General features: G+C 43.2%; 1 protein-coding gene and 1 pseudogene across 1 annotated transcript in view; both read left to right on the forward strand.

Moving 5' to 3' along the window:
* The window catches only part of LOC126088490 (uncharacterized), an 841,325-nt gene that overhangs the window by 598,402 nt on the left and 226,984 nt on the right, over positions 1-15,939 (forward strand). The window lies entirely within an intron of this gene.
* On the forward strand, positions 8,627-8,744 carry LOC126089557 (5S ribosomal RNA; annotated as a pseudogene).

Genomic DNA, 15,939 nt, shown 5'->3' on the forward strand with positions numbered 1-15,939 from the left:
TCCGCGCAGCAATAAAGTAGTGAACACACCTTCGCCTAACGTGCGTCAGAAACTCCGGACATTTGAATCTGTAACCTGGCACAAACCCATACACTGACAGAATAAAAATATCCGGACACTAACCTGAAACTTTAGTGTTCTTGCATGGACAGTTCTCATAAGCAGTGACTAAAAGTAGTTCAGAGCACATATTCTTTTTGTTACATCTTCCTTTCCTCAACCACACTGCAGATTAGGCAGAGAAAGACATCCTGGTGAAGGACGATCCATTCTTCCTGGATAGCATCAGCTGTGATTGTGGCTCTTTATGGGAAAATGGCCATAAAGTGTTAATCGGATTCGAGGAAGCAAACAAGGTTAGACGGTTGGAGATATTTGTCCGTTTCCAAGAGTTAGGTTCCAACTTCGTTATTTGACGGGAACCAACTGACCTCAGTACGATTGTGAATACTAGATGAAATCTTGAGTCCGTGTATGCATGAACGTGAGTCTGTGTGCGTGTGTGTGTGTGTGTTTCTCATCCGATCGGCAACTACGCCTAGGCTTTGTAGGAGTATGTCTGTTCTCCAACCTATCCATCCTGGCTGAGGATGTAATCCCACAGGATCAGTGTGGAACTGTAGGAGGATTGAAACTGTGAGTCTGACCGTAAGGCATGCCTGGAATGCTCAGCTGGTAGGCCACTGCGTGGGAGAGGTAAGGTATACGTGCTCGATTCCCAATTCGGAACACAAATTTTGGTGTGTCAGCTAGACCGTAATGTTACTTCTTAGTTGGTTGGAGATACCCCACCAATTCTTGGATTTGTTACTGTGTGTTACGCAAATAGCTCTTTGGGGGGTACTGCAATTCGTGCTCAAGTTTCACTTAATTGCTCTGCTAAGAAAGATTTACGCCGCTGTTTACGCCCGGAGAGTTGCTGCGCGGTACACTAGCACAGCGCGGCCACTGTTCCCGTCATTCAAGTGAAGACTGGACGTGTCTTGAAGAACAGTCTGGCTACCCCAGCTTACCGAAATGCGTTGCTGATGTGTGCTCTTGGGCCGAGGTCACCCTATGATAGATAAAAAAAAGGGTCAGAGTAGTTTTCGTATTTAACTGTCGGCCATCAAATTTTGACTGAACCCGATACGAATAATAACATCCTGATGAAAAATATAGTACATGTGTTTTAAAAGATATGCCACATGAATGTCAAATGCCGCAAAGTAAAGAGGGACGTGACATATTAGTTAAAATACTAGTATTTGTGAATGGGATGGGAGCAAAGGTAAAGTAGCAGCGCTGCTTTAGGTATATAAGTTTACCTTAGCTCCTGTAGCGCACTCCGGTGAACGTCGGAATGATTCTTTCAATCTGACCGGAATACACTCTTAACATATGTAATTTGTATTTCCTAAAAGAGGCATTGCAATTAAAATCTGTTTAAAAATGTTTACGAGGTAGTTCCCACGTCGACTCGAAGACAAAGGTCCCAATGCTTCGTTATACTCAGATAAATGGCATAAACACTTGAATAGCTCACATGCAATGGAAAGAAACTTGTCACTAACTTCCACTGCCGTAACAAACTACATTGGGCTTTTCACACAATTATGGAGTCTCTCTAAAAAAATATCAAGCGCAGCTCAGGGATATCCAGTTTCATGTGCGGCTGGGTTTAGAATATATAGACTGTTATAACAAAGGTATTATTTATTAATCACATGACTTTTGTTTGATATTATGAATCCTACCAATAACTGACGGAAAAGTCAGTTAATGCTTTTAGGTACAACTCGAGGGAAAACTTGTGCTACAAACAGTTCTGTGATAAAATGATAAACTATGGAAAAGAAAACAAAAAGACGCACATAAACTAGTATCCGATGCTTCAACATAATGTATCTAAATTTATAACAAAAACAGTACAATTACAAACGTTAAAAGCTCATACACTTATATTTAAGTCTAGCACAGTTGTGCCTCAGGAGTTGCAAACAGGAAGTTCTCTAATTTTCCGTCGTCACATTTGATTGAGCATTCATCTTCGGTACGTCTGATGGTCTGATTTTCGCCGAGACGTCGAGAGGCGAAGTCAGTTTCCCCCAATCGTGTAGAGAAGGTCCTGATTCTGTTCAGTGAGCGCCATGTCTTGATACAAGACGTGTTGCTCTGGTTGCTACCTATCACTCTCGGATCCTTACAGTGCTGAGCTTAAAGCTTGGCTATCGATAGAACAAATTTTACTGCAGTGTTCCAAAGTGAAATTTCAAGATTGTAAGTTTGCTTTCTAACGATGTGATATATTCGGAGAAGTTCGAGGTTATGAGTATCACAAGAAATTAGTCCCAGAGACGATCATTAACTTCTGGTCGCAGCTTAGTATAATAGAAGGCAGTATTCAGTTCATCTGAAAATATTCTTGCAGATTGATATATGAAACCGAATGTGAAACAAAAGTGAAGGAGGGTTCACACTCAGCGCTCCATAATGAGTATTTTATTAAACGTAAATGAAGTAAATACATCAGAGCCAAATAGAACTGGGAATCTTCTTTTTGCTGTTAATTACTGGTGATTTAACTAGTTTAATTTGGAATGTAAAATAGTAAAGACACTGATTATGTGCGTATCTCCTCGGGAAAGCGACAGTTGTTCGCAATTAGGTGCCTAAGAGGTGGAATAAATCCAACCATTTAACAACACGTAATAATAAAGAATGTAAATGTAAAGTATAGAACACAAATTAATAAATGTGGAAGAAGAAGCTACTGTCTAGATAAATAGTACAACCTCTGGTTGTTCTCAGAGGAGGGTTTACAGCGTACCTGATAAACCTCAAAAAAATAACTGTAGAGCCAAAAGATGTACAACCACAGTCACACAGTCATTGGAAGCTGTGCGTTGTGTTCTGATTAGTCATGACTCGACCCCAAGAAAGCATGAATGACAACCAACTTCTTTACATGAGGACGAATCGCGAGAATTACATTTCTTTATTGTTCTTCCAGTGCCTGCATCAATCCTCTGCAGGTCTTCTCTCAATCCGCTACAGTCTTCCAACGTTGCTACCTTCTTTTAGACAACTGCATCATCTGCGAACAGCCTTATGGAATTTCCGATGTTATTCATTACTTCGTTTATAAATACTGTAAACAGTAATGGTGCTCTCACATATCCTTCGTGAACATCAGAAATTAGCTTTACGTCAGTAGATTTTAATCGATTAAGAGCGACGGGTTGAATTCAATCTGCAGGACGTCCTGAATGCGGTCACAGATGTGTTTCGGTACTCGTTAAGCTCGTATTTTATGTAGTAAACGACAGTGCGGAACTGAACCAGATGCCTTCCCGAAGCTAAGAAAATCATTGTTTTATTCACCAAATATACTTGTCGCCAAACAAATAAATGTGGCAAGAAGAGCACCCCTTACCACCGAAAGTAGTTGCTATTTCGAGGCGGCTTGCTTGCCCGCAGCAGCTATACAGTCTTGTCATAGAACAGCACAGAGTTAGGCAACAGATACGGGAAAATGAACACAACACAGATTAGCGACAATTTACGATAGTTTGTTAATAGAATCTTTTATAGTACTTAACTGTAGCTTCAAGATAGGACGTGCCAATAATTCGATGATCAGTTGCACTGATCTGACTTTAACTCTGGTCTGGATTCAGAATCCAATTAACAACTACCATTCCTTGTACGGGGAGGGGGGGGGGGGGGCGGCGGCGGCATCCAACAACAAGTGATGAGAACATTTTTTCCTCGACCAGTTTCAGTTGAAAAAATGCGGATTTTTTGTGAGACATCATCGAATATTCCCGCTTCAGCCCCTACACTTTTATGATGATTCGACCGGTGGCGGCGCTATACGTAGTCCTCAGAATGGCTTTTGTAACAACGGAGTGCGTTCCAAGCAGAGAGCTATCATTGCGTTCCTTTTGGCGGAAAAGAAATACGTCGCATATGTTCACAGGTGCTTGCAGAATGTCTCCGGAGATCTGATAATGGACAAAAGTGCTATGGGTAGTTGACCGAGGCGTCTGTTACCATCGGAACAAGGTCGCACAAACGTGTCCGATCTCCCTCGTGTCGGCTGGCCGCACAGACCCTCACGGTACTGAAGAAATAACTTCACCATCCCCGTCAACATAATTTTTTTTATTCCGATTTTGGCCGTCTAGGGACCGCGTTAAACAACTATTTTTCAATGTACATTTCTCCTATTGCGCTCCTCCTCTTTTCTCTTCTGCCAATATGTCTTCATCCTCTCTGTGCTGCTCCCTTCGGTCTTCTGTCCACACTGTTCCTCCAGTTCTTCTCTTCTTCACTTCAAATCCTTCAAAATGTTGAATTTTGTCTCTCATTAAGTCTCTGTTGGTTATATCATCTTCTCCTATACCCATCTCCTCTAAGTCTGCTTTGACTTCTTTGAACCAGGTAATTTGGGTTCTGGGGTTCTTGTCAAAAAACATGAATATTTTCTTTGTCAGCCTTTCATCATTCATTCTTTTCACATGGGCGTAAAAGCTTACTCTTCTCTTCCTCATAGTATCTCCCACTTTCTCAATTTTGTCATACACTTCTCTATTACTTCTAAGCTTCCAAGTCCCATTCTCAAACCTCGGCCCAAGTACTCTTCTAATGATTTTTCGCTTCTTTTTTGCTATAGCTTCCATTTCTTTGTTAGTGTTCATTGCTAAACATTCAGATGCATACAGACACTCTGGCTTAATCACAGTGTTGTAGTGCCTTATTTTTGCGTTAATTGATACTGACTTCTTGTTGTACACATTCTTTGTAAGCTGGAATGCCATTTCCATTTTTCTTGTTCTTGTTTTATTTCCTTCTTTATCTGAAGCATTGGGCTGGATGATTTCCCCTAAATATTTGAAATTAGAAACCTTCTTCTGGCCATACTTTGTAATCATATTGTTCGGTGCCTCTTTTACATTGGTTAGGTACTCTGTCTTTTCAAAGGAGATTTTCAGTCCTGCTTTTTCTGCTGTTTCATTCAGCATATTGATCTGTTTGGCTGCTTCTTCCAAACTTCCTGCCAGAATCGCTAAGTCATCAGCAAAAGCGAGGCAATCTACTTCTAATCCATCCCTTATTCTTCCTAATCTAATTTTTTGTATTCCTTCTTCAGTCGTTTTCTTCCTCCACTCTCTAATAACTTTTTCTAACACACAGTTGAATAGGGTAGGTGACAACCCATCTCCTTGTCTTAATCCTGTTCCGATTTTGAATGGTGTGGATACCTCACCACGGAACTTTACTTTTGCATAGGTATCCGTAAGTGTTTCTTTGACGATTGCGACTGTTTTCTTGTCCAACATAATAATGCAAACGAACTTCTCCTTCTGCATGACAACGCAAGGACACACAAGTCTGCTCAACCGCGAGCAGGTTACAAAATCTCATTGGACTATTCTTCCTCATCCACCCTGCCGTGCGAATGTCGCACCTTCCGACTTCCGTCTGTTTCGCCCAATGAAGTATGCACTGCGCGGGAACCAGTAAGTGACGGAAAAATTACAGTAAGATGTCGGCTCCGACGCCCAGCAGCAGAGTGGTAGCCTGCGGACGTGCAGGCCCTTCCAGTAACGTGGCGTAACGCCGTGCCATTGAACGGAGGTTATGTTGAAACATAGGGTTTTGTAGCCAAGAGAGCGGGAAGTAATATGATGTATGGAATCCTGAATAAAACTAACCTTATTTCAGAAGAAAAAAAGTGTGTCGGATTACTTATTGAACTCTCCTCGTAGAATGTGTGGTGAGGGGTCCTGCCCACTCGTCTCTTACAGGATGCCTTAAGGAAGCTGCTTTCTCGGGTAGCTGTACAGCAATTCAAGCAAATCGCATTAATGGTTTTTATGACAAAAACTGAATTGACAATACTTAACTTTGATTTACAGTGGTGTCGCAAGCGATGGGTGACATGCAAATAATCAATGTGTTTCGCCATATACAGTGTTCGTGCAAGTAATGGACATGGATCACTCGTCACCGCTGTCTCAGTGCTCTCCTAAGGACCGTCAACTACGGTCCCGCTGAGGCTGGTAGAAGCGGCGCTTGTGTTCCCTTCTCCTGTCGCGGTGACTGCCCAGACAGCGCGCTGTTGGCTGACGCCGCCTCGCAGCCCTCTCTGCTCCTGCGTTCTTCATCTTCGTGGCGGTGCTTTCGTTACGCCGGAGTATCTAGTTTGGCTCTTGTTGGCGACAACTGTGGATGAAGTCCCGATGCTGTCTCGAGGTGCGCTGTGATGCTGTGTTGATAATGATTTGAGTGGAACCGTGTGTCGGCTTATACCGCCATTTAGCGGAGCCTGTTTTAGTGAATCTGTTTGAGTGACGTATGGCGGAAGTATAAAATAGGCCTTGTCTTGTGTGTGAAATCTTATGGGACTTAACTGCTAAGGTCATCAATCGCTAAGCTTACACACTACTTAACCTAAATTATCCTAAGGACAAACACACACAACCATGCCCGAGGGAGGACTCGAACCTCCGCCGAGACCAGCCGCACAGTCTATGACTGCAGCGCCTTAGACCGCTCGGCTAATCCAGCGCGGCATAGGCCTTGTCTTGTTGCGGCCTCTCTCGAGGTTGGCCGCAACTTGCTTGTACATCAGTTCAGGCAGATCGGTACTCTTATATGTAAGGCTTTGTTGCGAGTCTTCTGAAGAACATAGAAATCACATACCCTTTATTGAGATCTACTGATCTGTTAACAGGACGGAAATTGTCTACACGCAGAATCGTAGCAGCGACGCAACGTGGGACACTTCAGTGAGAGCCCAGCTCTGCGGAAGCGAACCGCTGGAGGGCGTCTCGACGCCGCGATACGAGCGGTCGGGAGCAGAGCGAGTTAGCGGCCGGAACTCGAGGAAATTACCGCTGCCGCTGCCGCTTGTCGCCTCCCGCTTCCCGCCCACCGAGTCCGCAGGCAGATCTGCGTGGCATCGTGAGGTCACGCCGAGACAGTCCACGGGACTGATGCCTGCGTAAGGCACGCAGCTGACTATCAAAATTGCAGCGCCATGAGGGCGACATGTATACAAACGTCAAATTTGCACAAAGTGCGTCACAAACTTGAATATGTAAATGATTGGTATTGCAGCGCAACTGAAAAATGTGGCTAGGAGCTGTGTCATCTGCATGCTGTAGAAAAAGTATCATTGCATATTCGGTTTCTCATTCAGAAATCACATTTGATTATTGGTTGTTTGTGACATCGTTTGTGTAGAAACGAGAAAAGCCTAGATACAAGCGAAAGAATTCGATGGTCGCAGGTTCGTGCCTGTCGAGCGCACTAGCACTTCGTCTTGAGGCCAGAAGTGGCCCTTGGGGGCCATCCGACCGCCGCGCCATCCTCAGATGAGCATACGGATAGGAGGAGCGTGTGGTCAGCACACCGCTCTCCCAGTCGTCATGATGATTTTCTTTGACAGAGCCGCTACTATTCGGTCGAGGAGCTCCTCAATTGGCATCACGACGCTGAGTGCACCACGAAAAATGGCAACAGTGCATGGCGGTCCGGACGATCCCCCATCCGAGTGCCGGCCACGCCCGACAACGCTTAACTTCGGTGATCCGATGGGAACCGGTGTATCCACTGTGGCAAGGCCGTTACCTGTGGCCTGTCGAGACTGGGCTTTATCGTTCATCGTCATTGCTGCTTGCTTTGGCTGGGATACTACGACTGTCATGCGAGTGTGAAATCTATGGGTTCAGGAGACTCATTCTCAACGCTATAGATCTCAGTGGCCCCCCGCGACTAGCGCCAGAGAGGGCACATGATCTGTTCACTCAGCCGTGCAGGATCGTGCAGTCAAGTCACGCACCTCGCCCCAGGAAATGGGCTGGTTTGAGAAAAGGCAAGTATCCACGTCGACAGTGCGACGACGTCTGGTGCGCCACGGGATGTCAGAAAGGCGACCACTGCTGCAGCTTCCCTTGACCCGGCAGCGAAAAGAGGTGCGCCAACAGTGGTGCACCTAGCGACGACGCTGGACGTGGGAGTGGCACCACGGCGTCTTCTCAGACCAATCACGGTTCTGCGAACAGTACCACGATGTGTGTATCCGTGCGTGGAGCCGTCGAGGAGAACGAACATTGGCAGTTTGCATTCGTCATTGTCATTCGGGCCCAGTAAATTGGTTTGATGATATAGTGTGTCATTTAGTACATAGCATGATCACCTCTGGTTCGTATAGCCAGTAATATAGACAGTGAGCACTACGTGTCTGACGCATTAAATGTGGTGGCTCTGCCCTATCTCCGACAAGAGAGGCGGGACTGCATATTTTCCGTGCTGTCCTGACCTACCTCGATAGAGAGCGTATTTGAGCTCTGGTCAGCACATTCTTCAGATCTCTCACCCACTGAAAATATTTGGCAGTGGGTTGGCCAGAGACTGGTACGCTACCGTTCGCCCGCTACTACGATCGTCTATCTCTGGCAGGAAGTGGAAACAGTGTGGAAAGCCGTACCCCTGTCTGGCTTCCAAGTTCAGTTCGACCCATTTCCGGCCAGAATAGAGCTGTTGTTGTTGCCAGAGTTGACTGCTTTGTGTAGTAAATTTCTCACCCTACCAGTCCCCAAACTATCGACAAATTTAGTCAGGTATATTTTCTATTGCCAACGGCCTTCCCGTAGTGGTAACACCGGTTCCCGTCAGATCACCGAAGTTAAGCGCTGTCGGGCTGGGCTACAACTTGGATGGGTGACCATCCGGTCTGCCGAGCGCTGTTGGCAAGTGGGATGCACTCAGCCCTTGTGAGGCAAACTGAGGAGCTACTTGATTGAGAAGTAGCGACTCCGGTCTCGTAAACTGACATATGGCCGGGAGAGCGGTGTGCCGACCACACGCCCCTCCGTATCCGCATCCGGTGACGCCTGTGGACTGAGGATGACACGGCGGCCTGTCGGTACCGTTGAGCCTTCCAAGGCCTGTTCGGACGGAGGTTAGTTTATATTTTCTATTATGTGGTTGCTAAACCCCTTGCGTTGTAAGCTTTCTATAAAAAATTGTCTGTATGTGAGAAAACTTTCTACTCATGTAGCGCGTGCTTTAGGTATAGTACGCAGTTGCTGAGCAAAACGGACTCTTGGTTGGCCCAGTGTAGCGCATGTAATCAGTATCGTGAAACAAAGCATTAAACCCCATGAAATGTAAAATTTGAGGCCGGCCGCGGTGGTCTCGCGGTTCTAGGCGCGCAGTCCGGAACCGCGCGACTGCTACGGTCGCAGGTTCGAATCCTGCCTCGGGCATGGATGTGTGTGATGTCCTTAGGTTAGTTAGGTTTAAGTAGTTCTAAGTTCTAGGGGACTGATGACCACAGCTGTTAAGTCCCATAGTGCTCAGAGCCATTTGTAAAATTTGAAACAAAGAAAATGAATCTAATTATATGGCAAAAGAAATTAATTGTGTGCTCAACTAAAACTATATAATTAAAGCTCAGTATCGAAGTACATTATGAATGTTGCATTACGTGAAGGGGAATGTTTGACTTCAAATAGCTGTAAGTAGGCTGTTTAGGTTTTTATGTTGGTAACGCCACGTAGCGCTCTATATGAAAATCACTGACTGTGCTGTGTGAAGTCTGTGGCTGGTTTGCATTGTTCGAATATTTGCTATTGTAGTGTTGGGCAGTTGGATGTGAACAGCGCGTAGCGTTGCGCAGTATCAGGTGAGCCGCCAGCAATGGTGGATGTGGGGAGAGAGATGGCAGAATTCTGAGAGCGGACGATCTGGACGTGTTTGAATAAAAGAGATTTTTGTGAGGTAAGGTATTCATGAAAGGTATAGGTTACAGGTAGTCAGGGCCATTCTTTTGTAGGGATTGTTGAAAGTCAGATTACGTTGCGTTAAAAAAAAGTGTCAGTTTAGTGATGATCAGAATAAGTAGAGAGGGAAATGTCTGAGTACATTCAGTTTCGCTCAGCTGTTTGAAAATCAAATAACGCAAGAGGTTTATCAGCACAGTAATTCATTAATGTTTCAAAGGGGATGTTTCATAGCTAAAAAAATAAGTTACTCTGAAGAAAATATCTGTTTGAAATTACCAACACTGTTCAGTGAAAATCAATCTGCTTGCTAACACGACACCTGACAATCCCGACTACAAGCTGCTCAAGAATGCAAGGTGAGGTCTGCCCTGAAATAAAAGTGACTTTCCTCTTGCTCAAACATGCTGTTTTGTGTCTGGAGTACTGATGTTCTCGAAAGCAAATAAAAATCAGCAGATGCAGTAGTTAAAAAGAAAATAAGCTATTCACTACTATTTTTTTTCTTTTTGCTTGTCAGAAACAACCTGTGACTTCTTGTGGCGTAAAGTGCAATTCACACACGATAAAATGTTCAAAAGTTTGCTATGAATCATGGAGGTGGAGTTTACTTTAAAGAAGAATCTTTCTTGACAACTTAAACTCTGATTATTGACAAAAAGTACTGTACAAGATATGAAGCCTCAATAGTTGCAAAATTCTCTCATTACAAAATTTGCAAACATTTAAATCAGTTGCATTATTTGTGAGCTAATGATAACAAAGAGATCAAATTAACACTAACATCAATGTTGTAAGTTATCTAAGGGACAAAGATCTCACTCAATTAATTCTGACAAACAAACATTTCATTCTTGGCATGCAATGATTACCTTGAAAAATTCCTCTAGAAATACTCTACATCAAAAGAAACGGAAGTAGTCATGTATGTTTTCGTCTCAATAAGAAAGCATTTCAGATAATTTCTTTCAGATTCACATGTATCAAACTCCCTCTCTAGAAACTCGACTGCTCGCTACTGTGCCTCAAATAAGAGGTGGTGGTAAGTTCCTATGGGACCAAGCTGCTGAGGTCATCGGTCCCTAGGCTTACTCACTAATTAATCGAACTTCAACTAACTTAAGCTGAGGACGATACACACACACACGTGCCGGAGGGAGGACTGGAACCTCCGCCGGGGTGGGGGGAGGGGGGAGGAAACGGCGCGAACCGTGGAAAGGCGCCTTAAACCACGCGGCTACCCCGCGCGGTCCCGAATCAGAATGCCCCATTGCTGCACAACTGAGTGACTAGCAAGTCAACCACAAATAACATTAAACACAGAATCAAGGATCTTCTTCACTACCCATGCTGTGCGCCCATTCAGTTTGGTCTTAGTACGGTAAAGGTAAATTATTTACAATAGCAGAAAACATATGAGAACCTTACAGTGTACGTGAGTGAAGTTAACAGCATCGAAAACAATCGTGATGCAGACATACCGTTAAGATCCAAATCTGGAATAAATGTTCGGAACTGAGTGATTAACGCTATGAAATATCGCGGCACTATCAATGAATCTTAAGACGAGAATGTGCACTTTATCATTGAAAAATATTAAATGGGACCAGGGATCGACTGTTTCCTCGAATCAAAACACGATTTAAGTGAACTCTTTAGTGTATTACAAAAAGCCTTGAGAATTAGCAAGCAATTAAACAAGATATGAAACCACGAAAATTTCAAACGTAGAACAGTAACTATGAGAAGTAGATAAGTGAACTATTGGTTGGCAAAGTTACTTGGAGAGGGTTGGAATTACAGGTAGCTCATGAGCGTGTACCGAAGTTTGTGAAGTGTAACTCACCCTGACTGTACATCAATTACAGTGACTTTTTGTTTGAGCATGAAAACCAAGAAGTCCGTGCTAATGTGTGAAAGGCAAACGATGACAATTCTGAATTTGTAGTTCGTTACGGTCCTAACATGCTCAAACTGCAAGTTATGGTCAACATTATCGTCAGTGCGATGTGAGCAGGTCGGTGACACCGTGCCTCGCTCCCATCGAGTGCGTCGCTAGAACCACGCTGCTAAGAACGCTAACACTGAACCCCAATCTAATAATCGAGTTTTCTGTTCTAACTAAGGGATAAGCCTGTGGAGTATTGATGCGTTCAGTGCCAAACCCAGAGACGAAGTCCCAAATTTTTAGTCAGTGAAAAACAGATTGCTCGCTTATTCCTGCCAAGAGTTTCAGCAACCAATCCTTTTGAAGTTACAGTGGTCCGCCAATGGCGTAATTGTTTCCTTGTAACAAAAACAAGTCGAAACGTTGAAAACCAATAATCTCTATTTTCTCCCCACTTTTGCTAAAAATTTCTTCCTGACGTCGCATCAATTTCACCACCAATCGGTGCCCTCTCAAGCTTCAACCAGTCTCGCGTTACAGGCTGTGGGAAAATCTAAAATCTGTGTTCGAGGCTTTCTATGAACTTTGCGGTATCTTGTGAACCTGTAACATGTCAGAGCTGTTTTCCAGATGTTTTGGACAGCCGGGAGATATTTATCAGCTGAATGTACTTTTCTTGGCACAGCACAGGCGCCCACCTCCTGCCAGGCGCAGTTCTGTCTGCCGGAATGAATGCTTTTGGCTCTGACTTCCAAAACTGCATAATACACTAGGTGCCAATATGACGCTAGCCGAGGTGACTTCCTCCGAGACAAAGCGAGGGTAGCTTCTACCTGTCGATCCCTCCACTAGAAGTTCGGCGAAGAACGTGTTCCCTTTGTTCTCAGAGATTTGGTTTCGGAGTGCAACTCTTGTGACTTCGCGTCCCGTATCCTTAGTGCATCTCAGTGCTAAAGCTCACCCAGTAAAGCAATTGAAATAGACAGCACCAGGCTAAATTAAAGCATGTTAAAAGGAAGAGATGAAATCATCAAAAACAATCCCCGCAACTGTATTATCCATATCAAAATATATGTATATTATCACACCCTGTACAGCTGAACTCACGTACGGTTGAGTTATCTATCGAATATGAATCAAAAGAGAAGAGCCAAATGGCTTTTCACTTTTTTTTGTCATCAGTCTACTGACTGGTTTGATGCGGCCTGCCACGAATTCCTTTCCTGTGCTAACCTCTTCATCTCAGAGTAGCACTTGCAACCTACGTCCTCAATTATTTGCTTGACGTATTCCAATCCCTGTCTTTCTTCCTCTACAGTTTTTGCCCTCTACAGCTCCCTCTAGTTCCATGGAGGTCATTCCCTCATGTCTTAGCAGATGTCCTATCATCCTGTCCCTTCTCCTTATCAGTGTTTTCCGCATATTCCTTTCCTCTCAGATTCTGCGTAGAACCTCCTCATTCCTTACCTTATCAGTCCACCTAATTTTCAACGTTCGTCTATAGCACCACATCTCAAATGCTTCGATTCTCTTCTGTTCCGGTTTTCCCACAGTCCATGTTTCACTACCATACAATGCTGTACGCCAGACGTACATCCTCAGAAATTTCTTCCTCAAATTAAGGCCGGTATTTGATATTAATAGACTTCTCTTGGCCAGAAATGCCTTTTTTGCCATAGCGAGTCTGCTTTTGATGTCCTCCTTGCTCCGTCCGTCACTGGTTATTTTACTGCCTAGGTAGCAGAATTCCTTAACTTCATTGACTTCGTGACCATCAATCGTGATGTTAAGTTTCTCGCTGTTCTCATTTCTACTACTTCTCATTACCTTCGTCTTTTTCCGATTTACTCTCAAACCATACTGTGTACTCATTAGAGTGTTCATTCCGTTCAGCAGATCATTTAATTCTTCTTCACTTTCACTCAGGATGGCAACGTCATCAGCGAATCGTATCATTGATATCCTTTCACCTTGTATTTTAATTCCACTCCTGAACCTTTCTTTTATTTCCATCATTGCTTCCTCGATGTACAGATTGAAGAGTAGGGGCGAAAGGCTACAGCCCTGCCTTACACCCTTCTTAATACGAGCACTTCGTTCTTGATCGTCCACTCTTATTATTCCCTCTTGGTTGTTGTACATATTGTATATGGCCCGTCTCTCCCTATAGCTTACCCCTACTTTTTTCAGAATCTCGAACAGCTTGCACCATTTTATATTGTCGAACGCTTTTTCCAGGTTGACAAATCCTATGAAAGTGTCTGGATTTTTCTTTAGCCTTACTTCCATTATTAGTCGTAACGTCAGAATTGCCTCTCTCGTCCCTTTGCTTTTCCTAAAGCCAAACTGATCGTCACCTAGCGCATTCTCAATTTTCTTTTCCATTCTTCTGTATATTATTCTTGTAGACGCACAATAAGTCCAGTTTCGCTATTTGCTCTCCTCTCTGGTGTTGCTGTTTTAGTGGCCATCAGCGCAGTACTTGCGCAAGACGGTGAAGCAGTGGTAGTGCAACAACTTGGCAGTAACACACTGTGTACCACTATGTAAAGGGAGAAGCAGGAAGCGAAACGAAGAAAGCCTTGGAAAGGACTAGTACACGTCACGTTCGTGTACTGTACAAGAGTGTTTATAAACTGGCTGAAAATCATTATATTTTTGAACAATGTTTTCCTTTGAACCAAAGAGACAAGGTAATCTGTTTAACGTTTTCAGCAAATTCTCTCGAACGTTATTAAACTTCTTGCTGGAAATGTTATGTGAAGACACAGTTGACTGCATTCTCGAAACTTTTATAAAGTCGTGGCAATCTTACTAGATTACACGCAGTTTCCGTAATTTAGTGAAAAGCCACAAAAGAAAAAAGGATAGATTTCGATAAACCACAACGCATTTTGACACATGCCTGATTATCTTATTATAATTTTATTTTTTTGACTTAGTTACGCTGACGGTTTGGGCTGTTGGTAATCCATTACCTGCATTAAGAATACATTATTAGTCAAAATGATAAATCAAAATATTGTAGTTATTTTTTATCACACAAAAAACACACACACACGCACACAAAATGAAAATACCAAACCACACATGCAATACAAACAAAAGACGAATAATAAGCACAAAGCGACAGTTGGAAACACTACACACCGAAGACACAGCACAAAATGTAATGTGCAAGAGATGTAAGCGATGTGTTGAATCAAATGTGGGTGGAGGAAAGTCGGAAATCGGCCAGCTGGAGCATGGAGACTAAGGAACAAATCTCCAGGACCACACACATGGGCTAGCAGCGATGGAAATCGTAAAGAAACGTATTGTGAGTACCACTTAATACCTTTATTGTGTGTATAAGGAGAAACTTGTATTACAGGCGACTGAAGATCCTTCACAAATAAAAGAAGCCAAACACGTATTGCAATAAACAAACTGCCTTGAGTTAGTTGAACAGATGGAACATACCTCCACCAAATATTACGGTACCTAAACAGTTTTTTCGTAGCGTTAAAAGTATATCACTATTCAAAAAGTAAAATTTGAATATTAAACCAAGTATACAGTTTTCTACTCCTCTGTGTATTCAGATCACAAATATTCCTTACAAATGTTGTAATATACTAGAGTTTTTCTAAAATAATTAGTGAAATAACATTTATCTGTTTTTAGCAATTCACAACTGTTCAGTTCGCAGATGACGCCTGTCAAATACTCCTACCACATTCTGCCAAAAAATGAGTCCATGTATATATAGCAGGCACTCACAGTAAGTACACATAATGCTCGAAGCTGAACAGTTGTGTATCGCTCGAAATGTACCAATGTTATTTCATTTTTAAATTCGGAACAACTCAGGTATGCTCAACCAATTTAATGAACCGTAGTTGTATGAACGTACAGAATTCCAGTAAACTGTGCGTTTAGTTTATCATTTGTATTTTACGTTTTGATTAAGGATACACTTTTAAGCGTGCTAAAAACTGTTTATGTACTTCAATATTTGGATTTTGCCATTTGACTAATGATGTACTTTTAAAATAGGTAACGGTTCGATACTGAATGGGCATATTCGGAAGTAGTCACCGATAAACCAAACTGTCATTGGAATTGAGACGTCAAAATTGAGAAATACTTAGACTGAATACGTTTGCTGATGCTTTTGTCAACGCAATTACACGAGTTATTTATGTTACCTTCACGAGAGATTCACACACACTCACATATGCAAAAAAGCGACCCTGCAATTCACTTGCGTCATATGTGCACAAGACAGTCGCG

The sequence above is a fragment of the Schistocerca cancellata genome, chromosome 6, assembly GCF_023864275.1.
Source record: "Schistocerca cancellata isolate TAMUIC-IGC-003103 chromosome 6, iqSchCanc2.1, whole genome shotgun sequence".
NCBI lineage: Eukaryota > Metazoa > Arthropoda > Insecta > Orthoptera > Acrididae > Schistocerca > Schistocerca cancellata.